This window comes from Sitophilus oryzae, unplaced genomic scaffold (assembly GCF_002938485.1).
Source record: "Sitophilus oryzae breed Bouriz unplaced genomic scaffold, Soryzae_2.0 scaffold_358_pilon_pilon, whole genome shotgun sequence".
Taxonomy (NCBI): Eukaryota; Metazoa; Arthropoda; class Insecta; order Coleoptera; family Curculionidae; genus Sitophilus; species Sitophilus oryzae.
In genome coordinates, this window is record NW_022146927.1 from 2,307,016 (window position 1) to 2,329,098 (window position 22,083).

The 22,083-nt window shown below is 32.0% G+C and overlaps 1 protein-coding gene across 1 annotated transcript in view; it reads right to left on the reverse strand.

Moving 5' to 3' along the window:
* LOC115884974 (ephrin-A4) overlaps nt 1-16,168 on the reverse strand; it is a 401,696-nt gene extending 385,528 nt beyond the window's left edge. The window contains exon 1 of the mRNA XM_030903705.1: nt 16,141-16,168. The gene's annotated coding sequence lies outside the window, so the exon portion shown is untranslated. The remainder of the gene's footprint in view (nt 1-16,140) is intronic.
* Between the last annotated feature and the right edge of the window lie 5,915 nt (nt 16,169-22,083).

Here is a 22,083-nt window from a genome sequence, read left to right on the forward strand (position 1 = left end):
AAAAAATATATTTTTTTGAAATTTTCAAAGTAAAATAACAAAATAACGTTATTTAGGACTTATTTGAAAAGCGACAAAGAGAAAATATGTTTCTTTTATCGAGATCTACCAGCCCTTAAAATAGTTGCACTTTTTTCTAGGACACCCTGTATTTGCAGCTGTAATTATAATATAATCTATCATCTGACAAATTTTTAGGGCTGCGAAAACAAGGGAAATGGTTTCAATAATTTTTATCCAATTTTTCACCTGCCACTGTTTAAGCATTCTCATATTGGCCAAACTATTTTTTTTTTCTTAACTGCACAACATCTCTCACTAATAGAACTACTTTTATCTTTGGAAAAGTACCCAAGTAGCATCTTAACTTCGAACTAAATCTGACCTGAAGCGACGTCAGACTTTGTGCAAATTTAGGTCGGGTGCTGGTGAGACGACCGGTGACGTCGCTTTCCTATTAAAAGCGACGTCGTTGGGTCCGAGTCCGTAAATCCAACGATCTGTCGCCGTACAAAATAACAACGTACCATTTTTATTAATTTCCCAACGTCGTTCCCACGTTGGCTTGCACGACGTACATATACTTGAACTAGTCCGACGTCTACCCGTTGTCCGAATAGGATACGTCTCAGTGATAATCCCTAAAGTAACTTCCAATTATATTTTGTTGTATTTTATGTTCATATTTATAACCTAATTTACGTATCTCTATTTACATCCGTAAATACAACCCATTAAGTAGCATTTGCGACCTAATGAACATCATGAATATAACCTAATAAAAAGTTTTTGTAAACATACTTAATTTTTTATTATGCCTAAAAAAACACTAAAAAGGCATTTAGACATTCATTTACATTTTCCAGAAAGAGGTCAAGGCTTTAGCAAAATAATAATAGTAGTAGTGATGTCTTGCCTCCACCCATAAATGCTTTTTATCCGGAAGAGATGCTGCATTACACTGGTGCATCTTAATTTCATTTTTTAGCTTAGCAAACCAGCAGACTCCATCCTTCTCCCACATGTGAGGTTAGGCTTAAAAAAGTGGCTGCCCATTTTTTTTTAAGGAGAAAACAAAAACTAAAATATAGTTGTACAAATCCACAAATCACTGATAACGCAAAGTGAGGTTACGTGGCGTACGTTGGAATTATATACGTCATAATACGATTGCCGGTCGTCCGGTTTGATGACTTCGGTCGTGTGAAACGACTAATGTTGGAGACCCGGTTGGAATTGGTATATTGGTGGTTCATATTAAATCGGACACAGAAATCCGCCATTCTTAACAAGTATCAGATTGTCAGCCATTTTAAAATCGTATTTTGTTTTTAAAATTTATATTCACATTTCGATATCTAGTAGAATAATATTGATAAGGTTGAGTTTGGGGGGAACCACAGTACAGTTTTATGATTAAACCAGCTAGAAAATTAAAAAAATATTTTGCGAGTTACCTTTTTATAGATATTTTTATTTCGTAAATCTACCTAATTTTGAAGGCGCTCGTTGTTTTCCGGAGTATTTTAATCAGATATACAAAAAAGTGACTTCCGTTGACAAAACTAATGTCTGGATTAATGATTCAGAATTATTATAATATGAAATTAGATAGGCACTTATAGTTATATTCGAGGAGTGATTATGAATCCATTTGTAATTAGGTAGTTTGGTTAGGTTTTTATGTATTCTTGGTAAATATGAAACCAAACGTAAAGTAAGTGCTTAGCGACGAATTTTAAGTGACTAAAATCCAACGTAATATGACGTTGGTAATTGGTAGGATTACATTCCCTATTAGGTCAGATACCGACGTCGAGGCGACCCGAATCTGTATTCCCCATTTAGGTGCAAATAAGGGTCGTCAGGCGGTCGAACCGACGTTGGTACCCGACGTCGGGTTTATTGAACGCGACGTATACCCGACGTTAGATAACGTCCAAATGCTACTTGGGTAGTGCAGTATATTTGTAGTTTCTACAATTCTTTTTATAAAAAAAACTCATAGGCGTGTTTCAGTATAACTTATTTGATTTTAATAAAAAGAACCAACACTAATAACGAATTACGAACTAAACAAATTATATTTCCAGTTAATAAATCATTTTTTATTTCTTTTTTCCTCGACACCATATCTAATAAATCTGTGGTGTTAATCGAAGTTTATTTCGAATAATTTTTAATTTACAACAACAGGGGAAATAAGCTCGAGTAAAATAAATTTTCCAAAACGTCTCGGGCTATTAACATTTCCTTTACTCCATTCTAATAGTTCACTATTAAAGGTATTGATTTATTTCTATTTTGAATATTTAATAAAGAAAAACGGAGAAAATGTATATCTTAACGGGCTGCGGAACAGTAATGAGGTATTTTACTATTGAGGAACTATTGAATAATTAATTTTTCGTTTTTTTCTTTAGTTGAGGGTCTTGGTAATATTTAGGGCATAGAAATATGTTGTAGGGTTGTCGGTACAAGCGTTACTTCGACCTAAAAGTGTTACTTTACCAAAAGGAATATAAAAAAATATCTTCAGTGGCTGGGACAGAAAAATATTGTAGCAGAGGATTTCATTGAAACTGTTATCTGCTGTAAATTTATTATATGTGACATTAATGATGTAAATAAGTTATTAGAATAGTTAGACGAATGTCCAGTTTCATTTTATATTATTACTCAAAATCTCTATTGTATTTCATGGTGGTTGTCTATAAGAGGTACAGGGAATTGTAGCATCTTAATGTCTAAAAGGAGTTATGATGGATAATTAAGATATCTCTATCTACATATTTTTAATTCTTTGTTGGTCCAGTCCATTTGACAGAAGATTTCCGGTAGAACAGCTTTGGGAATATCGCGTCCCCTGTCTTATTCCTTTGCCAGTTGGGGAGTTGTTTTATATATCATTACCCTTGCTTTGGCTTCTTTGTATACAGGGTTGTTCACCACATACGACACGGAGTATTGTAGCTAAACGATGAGATTTTTACAAATTGTAAGTCTTGGGTTCGATGAAGGACTATTAGAGGTACAATTTAAAAATAATTTTACAAGATACAGAGTGTCCCAAATAAGTAAAAAATATCAAAGTTGTATTTTTTAAATTGAACACCCTGTATATTATTGCATTTTTAGTTTCTACGATTAAAATAAAGGTAAATTTGATTAAGGTTTATTATACTTAAAGCTTACCGTTTTTGAAATATTTTCAATTTTGTGAAATTGCAGTAAAAATTTTAAGGCTTCATTCCTCCAAGGGTACCAAAGTTTTTAATACTAAATATTTACTGAAGTTTATTTATTGATCAGTTATTGTGTTGCAATAATAAAAATAATACTACCTATATAAGGTATATATAAGAGTGTCTAAAAATTTATTTTAAATAATTATTAGCTTCAAACGGCAATAACTTGTTTAATTTAAATGGAACACCCTGTATATTTTACGAGAATCAGATGCACAATTTAATTGTCTATCAAATTATATTATACCATTTTTTTACCTATCTCTTTAAGTTTCCGTAGAAAATGCATTTTCTTGTAATTTAGAATTTATTTATCAATATACCTATGGAATATTGACATTTTAGATTATTTTTAAAGATGTACCAAATTTTTAAAGAGTACAGATACTAATATTGTGGATATAATTCGTTTATTTCATTAAAAAATAAAAAAAAACTGTTTAAATATTTGTTAAAGAGGACCAATTAATATGATTCCAGTATTCAAACTACATTAACTGACTGCATTGATTAATAATAATTGTACCAAATACTAAAAAACTGAATTTTGTATGGGTATTAGACAGTGTGATAAAAGTAACACCTTAAAAATGATATTTCATTTTTTTAATAAATGCTTATTTATAACAATAGAGACTTTAATTTTGATAACTTATTATTATATTGATTTCTGACTCAAATCCACATTTATTTAGAATAATTTATTAACGAATACAATTAAGTATGTAATTAATTAGTATATGGGCGGAAATAATGGTGCTATATTTAATTAATAGTATACTCTTTTATAAAGATTTAAATAGTTTTCTTTTTGCATACAACATTATTGTTTTTAGCAAAACGATAATATTACTAGAATGTCAATATATGATGTCAATATTCCATGGGTGTCAATAATAAAATGTCAATATTCCATGGGTATATTGATGAATGAGGTCTAAATTATAAGAAAATGCATTTTCTACGAAAACTTGAAGGGATAGGTAAAATGGTATAATACAATTTGATAGACAATTAAATTGTGCATCTGATTCTCCTAAAATATACAGGGCGTTCCATTTAAATTAAACAAGTTATTGCCGTTTGAAGCTAATAATTATTTAAAATAAATTTTTAGACACTCTTATATATACCTTATATAGGTAGTATTATTTTTATTATTGCAACACAATAACTGATCAATAAATAAACTTCAGTAAATATTTAGTATTAAAAACTTTGGTACCCTTGGAGGAATGAAGCCTTAAAATTTTTACTGCAATTTCACAAAATTGAAAATATTTCAAAAACGGTAAGGTTTAAGTGTAATAAACCTTAATCAAATTTACCTTTATTTTAATCGTAGAAACTAAAAATGTAAGAATATACAGGGTGTTCCATTTAAAAAAATACAACTTTGATATTTTTTACTTATTTGGGACACTCTGTATCTTGTAAATTATTTTTAAATTAATCTAATCCTCTAATAGTCCTTCATCGAAGCCAAAACTTGAAATTTGTAAAAATATAATCGTTTAGCTACAATACTCCGTGTCGTATGTGGTGAACAACCGTATATATTGGCGAGAATTTCTATTATAAGGTCTGCAATACCTTGTTTCGCTAGAGCTTCTGTTATTGCCTTAGGATATATCCAGTTGAGAGCCTTCTCAAAGTCTATAAAGGCTATGGCTAGTGGAAGTTCGTGTTTTTTTTGCTCGGATGATAGTTTCTCTTAGTGCATGTATGTGATCAATCGTGCTGAAGCCGCTTCTAAAGCCTGCTTGTAAATCTGTTAAATACTCACTAAAATAACTAATTTAGAGCCACTCTGTATTAAAATGACAGTTATATTTAGTTTAAAATATAATTATTTCTGTAATTTAATTTCACTGGAAATTGCATTGCAGTGTATTATATTAATGTTAAAATGTTGTGCATAATAAAAGATGTATAAAATTATCATATAAAACAAAACTTCATCGGACGGCATTCTATTTCGTAAGATTAATTAAGTTTCGTCTAAGAGCGGACGATAATTTACTTTTATAGTTTTGGTTTTCTTACAAATGAGGGCGTGCATCTTGGGACCAAGCCAGACAATGGAATTCTTGCCAGAAATACACCACTAAAAACGAATAAAAGGATTTTTTGCATCGTTTTTTTTTTAAATATACATAGTCTCTTAACAATTTAATAAAAAAAATACCATGTAAATCGTAAATACAGGAATATATACCGGGTTAGCTAGAAGTCTGGACAACGGTTTAAGTTAGGCATTTTACGTAGAATTTAAAAATAGTAATAAAATTGGTAAGTATTATACAGGGTGGTCCGAAATGCATTCCGGAAACTTCGGCAGCATATTCTGCAGATAAAAATAAGTAAAAAAGTTCGTATAAATGTATGTCCTAAAAGGCTTACTTTCAGAGATACAGGGTGTAGAAGTTTCATTTTTATTTCAATTTTTTCTAAATAATCTCTGAAGTAAGGTGAATATCTGGATGAAAATTGGTGTCTGGGAGTTTTTTGACATGAGAAATTTGATTTTGGTGTCAACATGACTCATACTAGTAGAGAGCGCTACCTACATGTGTTTTAACTGTTTTGAAGAGTAATAATTTTTTGTTCGTACCTGTATAACACTACCGAGCGAAAAAATATACATCTCTGTAACTTTTTACGTAAAAAATATCTCTTCGTAAAAATCGCTACGAGCAACCGTTCTTAAGATATTTAGAATGGAAATAGACAATACATGTCATTATTGACGAAAAATAAACACGTTGAGTTAGTTATTTCAATGAATTAATAAATTTGGGAATTTTTTATTTTTTTTAATTAATCATTAATTTTTCTGCAAAAAGTGATGATTAAACAGTTTCTGTTGAACTTTTGGCACAAAAACTTTTCAAATTTATGATTTCAGTCTAATAACTATTTAGTCAACAAGTTTAATTTATGTCAATGATGACAGGTATTGATAATTTCGATTCCAAATATCTCGAAAACCATTACTCGTAGAGATTTTTACCAAGAGACCTTCTTCACGTAAAAAACGTCGTAAATGTGTATGTTTTTACTCAGTAGTTTTATACAGGTACGGACGAAAAGTTATTACTCTTCAAACTTTTCAAAAAGTTAAAACATATGTAGGTGGCGCCCTCCACTAGTAGGAGTCATATTGACATCAAAATCAAATTTCTCATGTCAAAAAACTTCCAGACACCAATTTTCATCCAAATATTGATGTTACTTCAGAAATTATTTGAAAAAAATTGAAATAAAAATGAAACTTCTACACCCTGTATCTCCGAAACTAAGCATTTTAGGACATACATTTATACGAACTTTTTTACTTATTTTTATCTGCAGAATATGCTGCCGAAGTTTCCGAAATACAATTCGGACCACCCTGTATATAATTCGTAGATACTGGAATGTTTATACCAGGTGTTTTTTTTTTCATCCCTAAAACTTATTTAAATTTTTTGAGACAAACAAAAACGAAATTTGGTATGTTAGTAAGACATACATAAATCTGGATTGATTGGTGTATTCAATGATTTTTCTGTCACTTCTGTTTCATCAGAAATTACTATAACTTTTGAATTTTAAATGATACCCGCGGTATTTTTTTACTTTATTTAATGAAAAATGACATTCTGAATAGAATGACTTTCAGAATAACATATCATTTTCGTTTAAAAAAATGGTATTTTATATTTCCGGGAATGAATCTTTTAACTAAATATAATGTAGTCAAAAATAAATCATCATCATCATGTAGCCATCGTTGTCCACTGTTGAACGTAGGCCTCCTCCATATTTCTCCATGTCTCTCGATTTTGGGCCGTCATCATCCAATTTCCAGCAAAATACGTTTATCTGCTCGAGGTCGCCATTCTAACAATCTTCTAGTCCACCTGTCTTTAGATGTTCTCGCCACATGACCTGCCCATCTCCATTTCACTCGAGTTACTTGTTCCACTATGTCTTTAATTTTGTTTTTTTGTCTGATAGTGTTATTAGGAATTTTGTCTCTTTTAGTTATTCCAAGCATGGCTCTCTCCATGGCTCTCTGGGCTACTCTTAAATTTTCTGCTGACTTTTTCGTTAATGTTAGAGTTTCCGCTCCATATGTAATTACCGGCAAGACTGTTCATAAACTTTCCTCTTCAAGCATATGGGTATATCACTTTTAAAGGTCTCCCGCAGTTTGCCAAAAGCAGCCCAACCCAAACCTATTCTGCGCTGTATCTCGTGTGTTTGGTTGTTCTTTCCGATTTGTATTTCGTGCCCGAGATATTTGTATATATGTGTTTCTTTTATGTCGGCGTCACCTATTCTGATGTTCTGTATCAGCACTAAGTTTGTCATTATTTGCGTTTTACTCGTATTTATCCGGAGACCGACTTTTAATGAGGCCTGCACTAATTCTTCGAGCATCTGTTTTGAATCTCCGATGTTATCTGAGACAAGGACGATGTCATCTGCGAATCTGAGATGTGTCAACCTTTCACCATCGATATTTATGCCCCTATTCTCCCAAGAGAGTGATTTCATTGCGTATTCAAGGACAGCTGTAAAAAGTTTAGGCGAAATAGTATCCCCTTGTCGAACTCCTCTGCCTACCTCAATTTTATCTGTTGTTTCGTGAAGTTTTACGGTTGTGGTGGCATTACTATATATGTATTCTATAAGCCTTGTATAGCTATAATCTACTCTTCCCTGCTCCAATGCTGCTATTATTGATGTTAATTCTACTGTGTCAAATGCTTTCTGGAAATCAACGAACACCAATGCTAGGGGCCTGTTGTATTCCACAGATTTTTCTATCAGGACTTTAATTACTTGAAGATGATCGTTTGTTCCATAACCTTTCCTAAAGCCTGCCTGTTCTCTTGGTTGATAGAAATCTAGTTTACGTTCGAGACATTTGGCAATGATTTTGGTAAACAGCTTATACAAGTGACAAAGAAGGCTTATCGGTCTATAATTTTCAAGCTCGGTGATATCGCGTTTTTATGGAGAAGTATCGTTATGGCGTTGTTCCATTGAGACGGGATTATTCCTTTTTCAAGGCATAGATTAAATAAGTCTTTAATCCATTTTAATTCCTCCTCCGAGTTTTACAGCCTCAATCACTATGCCGTCCTCGCCCGGGGCTTTGTTATTTTTCATTTCTTTTAAGGAGTTTCTGATTTCTTCTGTAGTTATTTCCGGTATATCCTCTGATCCCTGGTTAACTATCTTTTTGCACAGACGTTGTTGACTGTTGTATGTTTGTTGGTGATTACTTGTGTACAGTTCAGTGTAAAAGTTTTCTGTTATTTTCAACAGCCTTTCTCTATTTGTTGTTACGACCCCTTGGTTGTCTTTTAGTTTAAAGATCTCTCTCTTTCCATTTGATAGTTTTCCCCGCAACACCTTCATACTTTTATTCTCTTCTATAGTTCGCTTTATATTATCTGTATTAAATTTTCTTACGTCCTTTCTGATTTCTTTAGATATTGTTTTGTTCAATTGTCTCAGGTCTTCAGGGTTTCTGTTATTTTGTTTTAACATTTCTTTTCGCAAAGATATCATATTCTTTGTATTTTGGGTGAGTTTTTGTTGTTTGTTATTAATTTGTTGGCAGTGTTGTACTTCCGCTTCTTTAATGGCTTCAACAATATTGCTACTTATATTTTCAATATCGTGTTGGCTGTATAAGGTCCGTTCTTCCAGGAAAGCTGTAACGGAATCTGCATAGTTGGAGTCACTGTGAGGGGTCAATTTCGTTTCTTGTTTGTTCATCCGGGCTTATCCAAGTCCAACTTCTGTGTTCTTTCTTCTTGAAGAAGCTATCCGAAGCTTGCGAGAGAAAGTTGATCATTGATTTGATCAACTAATCAAAAATAAATACTCAATTAAAAATAGTTGCTCAATAATACTACAGTGAGGTGTTTCTCAAAGTGATACATTCTTGGCATGTCATCCACTGGGAGTTGGAGAAGTGGAATTTTCATTTTGAGGGTGTTCAAAACTCTCAAGTTGACAATTCCGCTCAAAAAAAAATACACAAACCATGAAAAATTCAAATAAAATTGAAATGCGTGAAATGAAACGCCAAACAAAACTACCTATTAAGAAATGATAAGTGACTGGTAATAAAAACTGGTAAAAAGATTGTATTGATTCTGTATTAATTATAGAAAATCTGCTTTTCTATATCTAACTAAACGAATTGTTTATTAAACCGCGCTATATTTCTTGGGGCTTATTTCGTTTAGGACAAAATCGATAGTGGCCTAATGGACGTAAATACCCATTTGGCCCAGATACGGCTTTATTGGCTTTCGGGCATTAGAAAATCTCGAAAAAAGACCGAAAAAACCCACTGGTAAACCCCCGGCGAGCGATGCAGAAAATTAAACCACCCCTATTTTTCATTTCGGCCATATTTAACACGACAGTCCACCAGCGTTGCCGTCTATCGAAAAATTACGCCCATTACACAGATATAGATGTAGAGACAGACCGCTAAGATCAGATTAGATGATGGTTTTTCTGAAAATATACAAATACAACGAGGTGTACGTCAGTGGTGCATCTTGTCTCCTTTTCAATATACAGGGTGTTTCAAAACAAATGCGAAAAACTTTAGGGGGTGATTCCTTGTTCAAAATAAAGGGTAGTTTGCCTTATAAACGTTGGGTCAAAAGTCAACCATTAGGGAGATATCGCGGTACAAAGATGGCGAAAAAATAATGTTTTTATTTTTTATCTTGAAAACGAAAAGAGATAGACTAATGAAATTTTATGGAAGCATTACTGTTATGAAAACACACTTTCTGTTAATTTTTTCACTTTTTTAAAATGAGTGGAAGGGGTTGAAATAAACTACCCCTATCATTCTTGTTAACAAAATTTAAAGAAAAATCTTATCAAACACATGCAAAAAAATTAATTTGGATAGTTTAGTTTGTTTAGAAACTTTTTTATCTCTGCATATTATTTTTATTATTGCAACACAATAACTGATCAATAAATAAACTTCATTAAATATTTAGGATTAAAAACATTGATACCCTTGGAGAAATAAAGCTTTAAAATTTTTACTGCAATTTCACAAAATTGAAAATATTTCAAAAACGGTAAGGTTTAAGTATAATAAACCTTAATCAAATTTACCTTTATTTTAATCGTAGAAACTAAAAACGTAATAATATACAGGGTGTTCCGTTTAAAAAAATACAACTTTGATATTTTTTATTTATTTGGGACACTCTGTATCTTGTAAAAATATTTTTAAATTGTAGCTCTAATAGTCCTTCAACGAACCCCAAACTTACAATTTGTAAAAATCTCATCGTTTAGCTACAATACTCCGTGTCGTATGTGGTGAACAACCCTGTATATTTCCTCTAGGGATAACTTGGGCCCGCATAGCCAACAATAGACAACAATGGGAGTTTCTAAATATGTTAGGGAGACTACACCATAATTGGAAATGGCTAAATAAGCTGAAAACGATAATAATGAAATGTTTTTTGAATGCCAGAAACAGCGAATACTCAAATTTCCTTAATTCCAGATAAAAAATATCAAAATTTACCTTTTCTTCGTGTGTACGTGTTTCAATCAAGGACTAAAAAAAGAAAACGTAGGGCTTCCAGATGGCCCCAAGGGGACACCAAAACGCCAACAGCCCTTCGGAAACCTGCCGATCCCGGCTCCGGCGTCGGCATTTGCATGGAAAAGCTTTTAGCCCGGATTTTTCCGGTGAAAATCCGGTCCGGCAGGTACACTACGTGGTTTTTCCGGAGCATCCGATGCAAGGGAGTGGAAAACGGCGGTTTTCACGGCGAATTGGCCTTAAGAGAGTGTTTACGCGAATGCGGAAACGTTCTTCTTAAAACAGTTCCTTTGTGGTACCTATATAACTAACACCAAAAATATGTCATCACCGCTCCATACTTCATTTTCTCCATTCTCACAATAAATGGAAAAATAAATTCAAGATTTGTTCTTTTTCTTTTAAATAATTTAGATTTTCGCAGTTAGAATAATCACAATGTCCTAACAGGCTGTCTGACGCCTTGCTCGCTATTTTCCTGGTAAAATGGAACAAAAGGGGGTCCCTGCTATGGCCCCCTTCGCCCTTTGCCGGCGTTTCCTGTTTCGAGGCGAACGGACCTATTTTAAAAGAGAGAAAAGAACAGAAGACAAGCAGCAAGCAGCAACAGCACTATACGCGTCTAAAAGAAGCCAGACGCCTCGGCATAATTTTCCAAAGAAAATAAACAGTGCAGGCTGCGTGAGGTGGTTTATGAGATTCTACTCGAAAAAATATGGAAGTTTCTTATGTTAATGTGTTTTTTCTTGAACGGAGATTGTAAGCCAAGTTTTCGTCAAGTGGCTGTAAAGTCAACGAAACATTATCCGATACGCCATACGATTGAGAAAAAACCAGCGTCAAAGAGGGCTGGGGAATGGCAATCGATGCTAATTTTCGTTAGGCCAAGCCCTAGAAACACGATTATGATTTTTTCGCGAGATTATCTTTTAAAAATGTGGAATTTTTTGGAAAAATTTTGGGATTTTTTTAGTTTTTAGTTAAAAAACATAATTTCTCCATAATATGGCAACATAAGCAGTGTAGATAAATAATAAATTTACCAGCAAGCGGTAGTAATGGCCCTTTATGTCCCTTAAGTGCTGTTAAGAAGGCGAGTTTTGTTAATGTAAATAATAACTATTTATATATTTATAATTAATTTATTTTTGTTTCCTAAAATATTTTGATTAAAAGAAAATATGTAAAAGTGGGCAACGCTGTGCCGGTTAAGCTTAATCACGTCACTAAAAGTTTATGTGGTATGAACTATATGTTACTGGGGTATTATCGTAAAAACATACACAAACTATGATTTAACTTAAATGACTTGCAAATAAGGATATTTTCTTTGGTTAAATTATGCCAGATGCATTTTTCACGGAGGAAATGTACGCAATTTGCTCCCCAATTTCAGTCAATTTTTATTCTACAAACAATAGAAACGGGAACTTCCTGAAGGTAAACCATACATGTACTTATCCACGCTCGGCTGGAAGTGTGGGATTCCTTTAATATCAAACACTGAATTGGATGGACCGTTTTAGCCGAGTAAGCAGGGGTAGAACAAGAATTTTCTTTGAATTTTTCGCTGTAGGCAGCTATTAAAACGAAAATAATATTTGCATTGAGAGATGCTGAATTTTATAACAATTTAAACTATATTTAACAACGTCAACACATTTAAACTATACCGGGTGCGTCTCAAAAGCGGCTCACCCCTATAACTTTTTTATTTTTACAGATTAAAAAAACGAGATTTGTTATGTTAGTATACGACATAAATTCGGATTGATTGACATATTCAATTGCTTTCGGTCACTTCTTTTTTTTTTATTTTTAAATGGCACCCTCGGTATATTTTTACTTTATTCGATAGAAATGATACTCTGAATAGAATGACAAATTATATGTCAACTTTTGACATTTTCGTTTTAAAAAAATCGTGTATTATATTTCAATTTAGAGTGCCACGGCTGGCGTTAAAAACACTAATTTAATCAAGGAGCCTTAGAAAAATAGATTTGATCATCTAATGTTTTTCGTGTCTTATCCTAGTCGGTTAAAAAATGCCCAAGTCGTGTTTTTAATCATATCTCAGTTTCAGTAGCTTATTTGGAAAAATCATTTTTTTACAAATAATTTAGTACCACACACTTGGTATTTCGAGTCAAATTGTCGTTATGAATCCTCGTTGACATATTATTATGATGTCATTCTATTCAGAGTGTCATTTTCTGTATCGAATAAAGTAAAAAAAATACCGGTGAAACAGGAAGTGACCAAAAATAAATAATTGAATACGTCAATCAATCCTAATTTATGTCATACACTAACGTACCTACCAAATATCTTTTTTTTTCTAAAAAAATAAAACAAGGTGGAAATTTAAAAGAGACAAAAAAGTACAGTAAGTGTACTACTAAGTTTACTTTATTGACTTTTTTAATAGTTATTTTTTTTGCAAATTTTAATTAAAATTTTTAGAGAATAGTGTCAACATTCCTTTAATAACTCGTGATGACGATCTTCCAATTATCAACTATATATTTATTTAGATGGGAGTTGTACAAAAAATATACGATTCTCTAAAAAAGGACAGTTATGGCAAAGGATTTTGAACACCCTGTGTGATTTAAGATTACGATATTTATAATAAAGTAATAATAAAATTATATAAGGATTCTTGCCACTTAACTGCTAATATAGAAATTTAATTCTACGCTGTGTTTGTCATAATGCGGATCAACCTGCTCTCCCTACCGGTTTCGGAGCCCTACTCCATCATCAGGTGAGCTTGGGAGATCCACAAAATGACAACCACAGCGCAGAGATAGTTAATTCCGACTTGTCGGAAAGTATCGGTTAGATATTAAGTCCCGAACGGGAGATAGCGGCCTGCGTGCAATGGTAGTACTTTCGTACCACCGAGGCGCAATTATCGATAGTAAAAGGATGGTAAAAGGCTTTTTTTCAGGCAAGCCAAATTATAAAATAGAAAACAAATTTCTTGCAGTAGAGGTATATAATAAAATTATATAAGGATTCTTGCCACTTAACTGCTAATATAGAAATTTAATTCTACGCTGTGTTTGCAACGCAATTCTTTTATAAACAACTTTTTTTAAATACAGCTATCCAAGAACATTTACTTTTTAGCAGATGTATGTCTATCATAAACTGTTAATGTTCTGTTAAAAAATTTTGAAAAACCTAGAATTCTTTTCAAGAAAAAAGTCTACCACAAATGTATAAACATTATTTAAACAAAATCATCTAGTACCATCTATTGTAAAACTGTTTTTTGTTGACTGTAATTTATTCCTACCTTAATTTATCAAATCATATAAAATTATTCTCGAACAATTCCCCCTTCAAGACAATATTCCTTTCAATTGTCGTTTTTAGAAGTCATACCTTATCACCTCTCTTTCTCTATCACCCCCTATTCATTCCTCTTCTCCGTCTTATACCCCACATCGCCCCCTCTACCACCACTTTGCAATTTGCTTATTAACAATACAAGTCTAATTGCTAATTAGTCAGCTACATTCCGACTTGGCGGTTTGTATTAATTCTACAATTATATTTGGGGGATTTACAAGCGGGGTGGGTATTATATTATTCAGATTTTAAGGGAGGATATCTCAGCACAAAACGATTAAGGATTATTTTGGTTTGTTTGTTTTTTATCGGGGGGTAAGTCTACCACCGGCTGCGGCTCAAAAGTGGCTCACCCCTATAACTTTTTTATTTTTTCAGAGTGTCATTTTCTATTGAATAAAGTAAAAAAATACTGATTTAAAAATCAAAAGTTGTAGTAATTTCAGGTGAAACAGGAAGTGGCCGGAAAGAATTGAATACGTCAATCAATCCTAATTTATGTCATATACTAACATACCAAATCTCGTTTTTTTTATCTCAAAAAATAAATAAGTTATGGGGGTGAGCCACTTTTGAGACGCACCCGGTATTATTTAAAAATCGAAACATAAATAAAATTGCTTTTCAACGATTATATATCATGTTTCTATACCTAAACCTTCTGATTTCTTCAGTACAGCCATTTAAAAGATAATAATATTCTATTATGGTTGTTTCATTTAAAGAAAATCGTTACCATAACAAATATTTAAACTTTATAAGTATCATTTAGTAGAGTTTACTTGCTAAATTTCTAAAATTGTCATGGTAATAAAATTTTTGAAATGAGACTATAATAATAAAATTATTAATTTTTAAATAGTTCTACTTAAAAAAACGGAAAGTTTAGGTATAGGAACATGATATATTGTTGAAAAGCTATTTTATTAGTCTTTTGGTTTTTTAAATAATATACATACGGTTGAATTTAAAAAAAATAAAGATATGAGCAATTTTATAACAAACGGAAATAAATAATTTTGTTAAAAAAATTTTGGTTCACCCTGTATAATATCCAATGAGTTGATTTAGACAGATCGAATATATAAACTTTCGTTAATTTATAATCCAAATTGCACCTTTTAAAATGTTCAATTCATCATTTTACCAATGCTTATTCAAGTCCATGATTTTGGCAATTTTACACATATTTTATTTTTTATCTCGAAAAATATAAGAGATAGGTATAGGTTGGTATAATAGAAAGAGTATGAGATATAAAAGTAGTTTCCAAAAATGTAATAACATACTGGGTGTTCCATTTAAAATAACAAAGATGCTACCACTTTTCAAATGATCCGGCAACACTGTAACGCTGATAATATTTTAGATAGATGGAGCAGGTATCTTTATGTAAAAATCCAAATTTTCAAAAAAATCCTATTACCGGTTCTCCATAAACGTCTTTCAAAGATACCATCGCAGTGAATCACCCTATATAATATATCTTTGTGACGAGTTCATTTCTTAAAAAAACTTCTGTCTCATTCTTGTGATAACTTTCCAGTTGGATAGTCCACGAACAGTCATGCTGTTGATATGAATCCAAAAAATGCAACAAAATACTTTTTGGCTACTTTTATACTCATTTTGTCGTTTTTTTTAACGCAAAACTAGCACACCGAAACCACAAAATAAACTATTGAACACAGAACTCAACTGATTATGTGTACGATTCCAATGCATTTCAAATTGTCTGAAATTAACCTGTAAATTCGCTTAGGACGCATTCATTGATCGACAAAATTGATCGATTTAAATCAAAAAATTAGTTCACAATATGCATATTTTTGTTAGATTTTGCTTGATCAATACACAGATCCATAGTTTTAAGAAAAATATACCCGAAAATACGAACAAGTTATTATAAAATACAAACTAGGTACTTACATTAAAATAACACAATCCAGAATCATGCAACACGCACATCCACATCAAAGTCAAAAACACTCAAAATCAGTACATTAAATTTCATAATTCACAAAGAACCACCGTAAAAATATTCTACAAGATACATTAAAATAAATTAATCGACAATAAAAAGACGCTTTTATCTTTTGCATCGGACGACTGACAGGTCCCGATCTTCATTTGTCCGTGTTGCTAAGAAACCCAAACATCACCCGCCAACTCTTCGATATTCGCGCCCCGCTGTCGATGTCGTTGCGAGTTGAAAGAAATTGCAAGCTAAGGCAGGGTCTAGATTAATATAATAATATAAATTGATATTAAATAGATATTTCATGCGGAGGCTCCAAGGAAAACGACAGTTTGTATTGAAATGAAATTTTGTGAGCATATGTAAGTTAATTTAAAGATTTTTTTAAAAATACAATGAGTTGTACAGGGTGTCCCAAAAAAAAGTTACGCGTCAAAGTTATGTTTTTTGTAATGGAATACCCTGCATATTAATTTATTTTCGGATTCTTGGAGAAAAATAAAGGTCAGTTTCATTAGAGAAGTATATAACTAAAATGTAAGGTTTTTGATTTATTTACCATTTTCTAAAAATGAAAAACAAATTTTAAATTTCAATAAAAGCTACCTAAATTGGAATTTACCCTGTACGGCCTGATATTTAGTTAAAATAAGCATTGTATGTTAATTCAAATTAAACCTTGACCCAAAAAGTTATACAGGGTGAGACAAAATTAATATTGAACATTGGTCACTCTTAAAAGCAAGTTACTCTCTTATTTTAAATGAAACACCCCGTATATTATTTCGATATTCAGTAGGGAATTCATGTCTCTTAAAAATACTATTAAGGTTGCCTACCCCTCGAACAGACATTTTTCTAGATATTTTTATTTTTATTATTTAGTTTCAGTAGATCTTTATTATTTGACAAAATCTAGCGTTAATATTTGATAAGTTTTATGTCAATTTTTAGTAGATGACGTCTAGAGATTGACCTCGCCAAAACTGTCATCGATTGTCATTTTCCAGCCGTCTGTGACGCCGTTTTTTTTCGATCATGCGGAACTTTCATCGTTGTGGTTCAAAAGGAAGTACATTTTGACAAAATTGTGTTTGTAGAAATCTATTTTATTATTTTATACATTGCTATTAAGATTTTTAACATTTTTTTTATTACTAGGGGTATAAAAAGGTAGTTTTTTCACCAATCACAAATCATATACATAAAAAAATTATTTATTGTCCAATATCCAGAAAAATAAGTATCCATCAATTAGAAATACTATATAATCGAAAAAAAAACGGCGTCAAAGACGTTTAGCGATCAGAAGAACATTTGAAACGATATTCAATTGATTTTCTGGTTGGTAAATACTTTTTAGTTTGTCATTTTTGCTTCCCCAGCATCGCACGTGACCGGTAGTTCCCTCCTCACAAACTTCCTCCCCTAACAAAGAGGATTTCGTGGCTACTTGTTGTTATGATTTACGTTTCCCCTGTAACACGGCGACAGACGACGACGCCATTTTCCGTGACCGAAATCGTGTTCCGTTCGATAAGCATCGCGACGCTTTCTGCAAAATACGTTTTTAAAAAAATAGGGACAGGTGAAAATATCGATTTTTTTTATTATCGATATTTCTAATATCCATATTTATAATTATTGTGATTAGTAGTAGCAAAAAATGATCTTATTACCAGTTCTCTATAAACGTTAGTTCTCTGTTCTCTGTAACTATAACACTATCCGTCCAAATAAATACAAATCTTACACCGTACGAAACTCTACCAGATATTTTATAGTACCGCCGCCGGTGCAGTAGTTACCGCGTTTTATTTGTTTTTCAAGGAAAAAAATATGGGTTTATTTATTAAATAAAATCGAATATATATGCTCACAGGCGTGCGTGTATATATTCGTGTGGGGTCTGGATGCATTTTGATTGTTTTCTTTAAACAGTATGTAGTTTGGATTTGTTTTCCGATTTCTCGTTAACGTTCGATAACGATTTGTTTGTCTGTTTGGATGTAATTTAAAAATAGATTTTTATTTTTTAAATGTGTTCGGAGTAAATATACGTAAAAATGAACAGGATTCATCATTATAATAACAAGTGCATACATACGTTTATAGAACTGTGTACAGCCAACAACTTCAACTACTTCAAATAATAAAGGCATTTTCAAAAAGCAATTATTAAAAGATAAACAACGCTGCCAAACAATACTATCAAAATGTTGGTCTAATAAGAATTTGACGTTTATACTATTATGTCAAAAGCAACTCTTTTCCAAAGCCTACCATAACTTCACTGAGGCATCGTTTCTTGTTCACTCTAATTAATATCTTAATTATTAAGATATTAATGCCTCTGGTATTATGGTATCCTGGTATATCGTCGATTTTGAAATAAACTAACTGTTTCTATCTTATTTTTTGTTAGAATGGGCATGATCAAGAGGGCTACTGATACCGTGTTGTAAAAATAAGGTAATTAAGGGCTTCTTTTTTGGTATTTATTATAATTTTGCTAATATCTTCGGTTTGAAATAAGATATCAAGATGCGGTTTTCGCTGACATTTTAAGCTTTTACTACTCTTTACTGTCAGCTAAAATTACATATTATACTATCGTATTTAGTTTCAGAACTAAATACTAGCGTCTAGGTTCAAAACCTTATTATTATTATGGTATAATATAGGGTAAGAAACGCTCTTTTAAACGAGCCCCCGTTTGTTGGATTCTTATTATCCAGTCCGGAGTTATTAACATTTAACTAAAGATAGATCTAACCTTCCCCCACCACTTTATTTTAGCAGATAGGGGAAACGAAACCAACCCTGAAAATATTTGGACTTATTTAAGACTCACCCTGTATATTATGATATTTTATTAAGTATCTTATTTTTAATTCTTTTGTTTTTTGGTATACTTCTTCCTTTTATATTTTGTTCGTTTAGAGTTCAAGTTTTTATTTGAGTTTTTTTAAGTTTATAATCAGTAGATTTAAGTAAATTTATTGAAATAAATAAATCTAGTGCAGAAGCTATACCTATTCTGCTTATATTCTAATCATTTAAATTTTGACTGAAATCGAATTATACAGGGTGGCGCGTCATATACGACGCGGTTTTTGCAAGGAGAACAAAAGTTTGTATTAAAGTGAAATTTTGTGAGCATATGTAAGTCAATTTAAAGAATTTTCTAAAATTATGTAGAGTTCTACAGGGTGTCCCAAAAAAAGTTACACATGAAAGTTATGTTTTTTTGTTCCCCTATATATTAACTGATTTTTGGATTCTAGTAAAAAAATAAAGGTTTTTTTCATTAGAAAAGTATATGACTAAAATTTTTAGTTTTTGAAATACATTCATCGGCACGAAAAATGGGCACCTTAAAACTTTGATGTATTTTAAAGGTTAATATATTTTGTTTTAATGGGCCGACTTTGATGATTTTTTAAGCAGTGTGTAGCCAAATTATTTGACTTTTTAGAATATTTTTCTAAATTAAAAATGAAACGCCCCATCTGTTAATTATACGAGGGAAAACAAAATGTTGATATTTTGGTGAAAGTTTGAAACACCCTGTGAAATTATGTAAAACATCAAGAAATTTAAAAATAATTTTATCATCTAGATACATCATTTCTCGATGGTTTGTTTTTTTGGTTCATCTCATTAGCTTTATTTTTGTTCGAAATATTCGGTTTTAAAGAAGGCACTAACATTTTTTCCTAATTTTTACATTAAGACCAAGCATTTGTTTTTGGGCCTAGTCAACACATGTAGTAAGTTCTGGTTGCGAAGCAGGCCTTCTTGATATAAGATTTGCTTAATTTAATCTTCTTCTTGTAGTCTGTTAGTTAATATGTACCGTCCTTAAGTGCAATTCATTATCAATTTGAAAAGCTGGCAAACGGCGGTTTTTTAGCGATAAACTTACAATAATCGATCGTCTCGATTAGAAGTTCTCATACGAAGGTTCCTGGACGTGGTCATAATTCAAAAACCATTATTTAGTATACTCTATGGTATTAAGGTATTTTTGGAACCGGAATTTTATAGCAAATTCACTGAACTCGAATAAATAAATGATATATATTTGACTCGCCCTGTATATCTGTAAAAATATTTTTGAAATGTGAACTACCATTAAACATATATTTTGTAAAAGGTTTGGAGTGCGCCGAGACGACGACCATTCGTGCTATGAACCTTGGTACGTCTGATGTCGAGGATGGAGAGCTGGCCTCTGTGGAGCCGTCTCAGATACTGGCTTTTGTTAAAGCCCTGAGACTGTATTGTAGTGTAACAACCCAAATTCGTCAACAAAGTTGAAGAGGTAATATTTTGGCCAACTGTATAACAAGAAATATAAAAGAAAGAAAGGAACCTACGTTGTGTTAAATATTTTTTTTATTGCGATTATCTCGGATGCGCCTCGACAGAAGCAATATTTTGGGAAATTTGAGGAGAATAGGTTATGTAAATAAAACACTAAATTTGTAAATAGCCCTACTTATTTTATTAAATGAAATGAAAGGAGTGCCGTACTCTGCCTGGAATTCACATGTAAAAGAGCACGGCAGAGAAAACCATGATCACTATTCCAGAGAATCAAACTATGCTGTCCTGAACTTTAATAAAAGAGAAATAATACTATAGAAACTGTCCTCATACCTAGGTTTATAGTTTAATACACTCAAAATATGCCACATTTATATCGTTCAAAACTGAAGAGTTTTTTGTTAGTTTAACGGGTCCCCACCCGTAGGTACGAAGTCCCTTGTTGCGGAATCGACGCTAAAGTTGAAGGTTTGGTGCCAATATCTTATAATTTAATAAATTGTAAGTTATTCTATGAATTATTTTATTAATTGTTTTTGTTTGCCCTTTTGCGAGCTAAGATATTCGCCCATGCAAGGTCGAAAATTGTGAGTACACTCAACAAGGCTCTTATTCTCACAAACCACAAACATCGGCACGAAGGAACAGTAAACGATTTTATTTAGATTACTTTTAAACTGAAATTATTTACAGCATAAATAGATTCCATTAAATACATACACATGTTATATATTGTCTTTGTCAGATCAAATAAATAATGAAAAAGCTTTAGAACAGAATTACAACAAGAAAACAAAATAATATGATTTAGTTAACATTACTTAAATAATGAGAAAACTTTTACTTTACCTTTAATAATATTCTTTGTCACAAAACTCAAGAACCAAAATAATATCAATGCGTCTCGAATGGTAGTCTAGAACATATTATCTATCACATCTGTTCGTCGCCTGATTTCCCTCTCCCTAGTTTGTGAATAATATTTTTAAAAATCAATAATTTTGTTTATGTATACAGAGTGTCTTAAAAATGAATGTTTTAAATTTAAATAAATATGTCTATTTTTAAATAGGCGGTTCATCTCAGTATGATGAGTTATAACTCATTATAACTCAAGAAAGACACAATAGATCTATAAGGTCGCGGTGATTAACTCCCCTCCTAAACATTCTACAAGCTACGAATTTAAATGGGTAAACTTTGTAATATATATATGTTATTACATGAAAAAGAAATAAATAATGAGGGAAATGTAAAAAAAGGAGAAAAAAGATTAAACGGCTCAGCCCTCAACAACTCGTAACCGTATACACCAGTGTACACCAGTGCAGACACGCACACTCACACTCACACAACCACACCTACACTAGTGCACACTGATGTAACTGCCTTCAGGCTTCATCAGTACGGTAAGGAATCAGGAAGAGAAGAAACCGATCCCAAAACACAAAAAAACCAGGAAGCAAACGATGCAACGAGGCACCGTTAGCAACCCAGGAGATGGAAAAACAAAATTGATGAAGAAACGAAAATAAAAGATGGAAAATAAAAGGAGCAAACGG